Consider the following 2,500-nt stretch of genomic DNA (forward strand, 5'->3'; position numbering starts at 1 on the left):
CTGCTCTCGCCTGACGGAAGAGGGCGCTCTTTCCCACTTGTTGGGGAAAGCAATCATTTTTGTGGGAATCCTGTTGGCGAGTGTCGCCTTCAAAAAGGATTTTTCCAAAAGGAGCAAGGGCTTACGGCCATACTACCCTGAGAACGCCCGATCTCGTCCGATCTCGGAAGCTAAGCAGGGCCGGGCCTGGTTAGTACTTGGATGGGAGACCGCCTGGGAATACCAGGTGCTGTAAGCTTTTTGTGCTGTATGCTTTTCATGCTTTCTGCTCTCGCCTGACAGAAGAGGGCGCTCTTTCCCACTTGTTGGGGAAAGCAATGATTTTTGTGGGAATCCTGTTGGCCAGTGTCGCCTTCTAAAAGGATTTTTCCAAAACGAGCAAGGGCTTACGGCCATACTACCCTGAGAACGCCCGATCTCGTCCGATCTCGGAAGCTAAGCAGGGGCGGGCCTGGTTAGTACTTGGATGGGAGACCGCCTGGGAATACCAGGTGCTGTAAGCTTTTTGTGCTGTATGCTTTTCATGCTTTCTGCTCTCGCCTGACAGAAGAGAGCGCTCTTTCCCACTTGTTGGGGAAAGCAATGATTTTTGTGGGAATCCTGTTGGCCAGTGTCGCCTTCTAAAATGATTTTTCCAAAACGAGCAACGGCTTACGGCCATACTACCCTGAGAAAGCCCGATCTCGTCAGATCTCGGAAGCTAAGCAGGGGCGGGCCTGGTTAGTACTTGGATGGGAGACCGCCTGGGAATACCAGGTGCTGTAAGCTTTTCATGCTTTCTGCTCTCGCCTGACAGAAGAGGGCGCTCTTTCCCGCTTGTTGGGGAAAGCAATCATTTTTGTGGGAATCCTGTTGGCCAGTGTCGCCTTCAAAAAGGATTTTTCAAAAATGAGCAAGGGCTTACGGCCATACTACCCTGAGAACGCCCGATCTCGTCCGATCTCGGAAGCTAAGCAGGGGCGGGCCTGGTTAGTACTTGGATGGGAGACCGCCTGGGAATACCAGGTGCTGTAAGCATTTTATGCTTTCTGCTCTCGCCTGACGGAAGAGGGCGCTCTTTCCCACTTGTTGGGGAAAGCAATGATTTTTGTGGGAATCCTGTTGGCCAGTGTCGCCTTCAAAAAGGATTTTTCCAAAATGAGCAAGGGCTTACGGCCATACTACCCTGAGAACGCCCGATCTCGTCCGATCTCGGAAGCTAAGCAGGGGCGGGCCTGGTTAGTACTTGGATGGGAGACCGCCTGGGAATACCAGGTGCTGTAAGCTTTTCATGCTTTCTGCTCTCTTCTGACGGAAGAGGGTGCTCTTTCCCACTTGTTGGGGAAAGCAATGATTTTTGTGGGAATCCTGTTGGCCAGTGTCGCCTTCAAAAAGGATTTTTCCAAAGTCAGCAAGGGCTTACGGCCATACTACCCTGAGAACGCCCGATCTCGTCCGATCTCGGAAGCTAAGCAGGGGCGGGCCTGGTTAGTACTTGGATGGGAGACCGCCTGGGAATACCAGGTGCTGTAAGCTTTTTGTGCAGTAAGCTTTTCATGCTTTCTGCTCTCGCCTGACAGAAGAGGGCGCTCTCTCCCACTTGTTGGGGAAAGCAATCATTTTTGTGGGAATCCTGTTGGCCAGTGTCGCCTTCAAAAAGGATTTTTCCAAAATGAGCAAGGGCTTACGGCCATACTACCCTGAGAACGCCCAATCTCGTCCGATCTCGGAAGCTAAGCAGGGGCGGGCCTGGTTAGTACTTGGATGGGAGACCGCCTGGGAATACCAGGTGCTGTAAGCTTTTCATGCTTTCTGCTCTCTTCTGACGGAAGAGGGTGCTCTTTCCCACTTGTTGGGGAAAGCAATCATTTTTGTGGGAATCCTGTTGGCCAGTGTCGCCTTCAAAAAGGATTTTTCCAAAATGAGCAAGGGCTTACGGCCATACTACCCTGAGAGCGCCCGATCTCGTCCGATCTCGGAAGCTAAGCAGGGGCGGGCCTGGTTAGTACTTGGATGGGAGACCGCCTGGGAATACCAGGTGCTGTAAGCTTTTTATGCTTTCTGCTCTCGCCTCACGGAAGAGGGCGCTCTTTCCCACTTGTTGGGGAAAGCAATGATTTTTGTGGGAATCCTGTTGGCCAGTGTCGCCTTCAAAAAGGATTTTTCCAAAACGAGCCACGGCTTACGGCCATACTACCCTGAGAACGCCCGATCTCGTCCGATCTCGGAAGCTAAGCAGGGGCGGGCCTGGTTAGTACTTGGATGGGAGACCGCCTGGGAATACCAGGTGCTGTAAGCTTTTTGTCCTGTAAGCTTTTTATGCTTTCTGCTCTCGCCTGACAGAAGAGGGCGCTCTTTCCCACTTGTTGGGGAAAGCAATGATTTTTGTGGGAATCCTGTTGGCCAGTGTCGCCTTCAAAAAGGATTTTTCGAAAATGAGCAAGGGCTTACGGCCATACTACCCTGAGAACGCCCGATCTCGTCAGATCTCGGAAGCTAAGCAGGGGCGGGCCTGGTTAGT

At 52.2% G+C, this 2,500-nt stretch overlaps 10 non-coding genes across 10 annotated transcripts in view; all 10 read left to right on the forward strand.

The window, feature by feature from the left end:
* The first annotated feature begins 119 nt into the window (after positions 1–119).
* On the forward strand, positions 120–238 carry LOC131101901 (5S ribosomal RNA). Its single transcript, XR_009119344.1, has one exon. It is a non-coding gene; the product is annotated as a 5S ribosomal RNA (ribosomal RNA).
* A 146-nt stretch (positions 239–384) lies between these two features.
* Positions 385–503, forward strand: LOC131101823 (5S ribosomal RNA). The gene has a single exon (XR_009119317.1). It is a non-coding gene; the product is annotated as a 5S ribosomal RNA (ribosomal RNA).
* Positions 504–649: 146 nt separating this feature from the next.
* On the forward strand, positions 650–768 carry LOC131102034 (5S ribosomal RNA). The gene has a single exon (XR_009119388.1). It is a non-coding gene; the product is annotated as a 5S ribosomal RNA (ribosomal RNA).
* Positions 769–898: 130 nt separating this feature from the next.
* Positions 899–1,017, forward strand: LOC131101957 (5S ribosomal RNA). The gene has a single exon (XR_009119365.1). It is a non-coding gene; the product is annotated as a 5S ribosomal RNA (ribosomal RNA).
* Positions 1,018–1,147: 130 nt separating this feature from the next.
* On the forward strand, positions 1,148–1,266 carry LOC131101825 (5S ribosomal RNA). Its single transcript, XR_009119318.1, has one exon. It is a non-coding gene; the product is annotated as a 5S ribosomal RNA (ribosomal RNA).
* Positions 1,267–1,396: 130 nt separating this feature from the next.
* On the forward strand, positions 1,397–1,515 carry LOC131101832 (5S ribosomal RNA). Its single transcript, XR_009119323.1, has one exon. It is a non-coding gene; the product is annotated as a 5S ribosomal RNA (ribosomal RNA).
* A 146-nt stretch (positions 1,516–1,661) lies between these two features.
* Positions 1,662–1,780, forward strand: LOC131101499 (5S ribosomal RNA). Its single transcript, XR_009119210.1, has one exon. It is a non-coding gene; the product is annotated as a 5S ribosomal RNA (ribosomal RNA).
* A 130-nt stretch (positions 1,781–1,910) lies between these two features.
* Positions 1,911–2,029, forward strand: LOC131101962 (5S ribosomal RNA). Its single transcript, XR_009119366.1, has one exon. It is a non-coding gene; the product is annotated as a 5S ribosomal RNA (ribosomal RNA).
* Positions 2,030–2,159: 130 nt separating this feature from the next.
* Positions 2,160–2,278, forward strand: LOC131101837 (5S ribosomal RNA). The gene has a single exon (XR_009119325.1). It is a non-coding gene; the product is annotated as a 5S ribosomal RNA (ribosomal RNA).
* Positions 2,279–2,424: 146 nt separating this feature from the next.
* LOC131101930 (5S ribosomal RNA) overlaps positions 2,425–2,500 on the forward strand; it is a 119-nt gene continuing 43 nt past the window's right edge. Inside the window, exon 1 of the ribosomal RNA XR_009119351.1 lies at positions 2,425–2,500. This exon is cut by the window's right edge and continues 43 nt beyond it. This is a non-coding gene — a ribosomal RNA (5S ribosomal RNA).

This window comes from Doryrhamphus excisus, chromosome 1 (genome assembly GCF_030265055.1).
Source record: "Doryrhamphus excisus isolate RoL2022-K1 chromosome 1, RoL_Dexc_1.0, whole genome shotgun sequence".
Classification (NCBI taxonomy): domain Eukaryota; kingdom Metazoa; phylum Chordata; class Actinopteri; order Syngnathiformes; family Syngnathidae; genus Doryrhamphus; species Doryrhamphus excisus.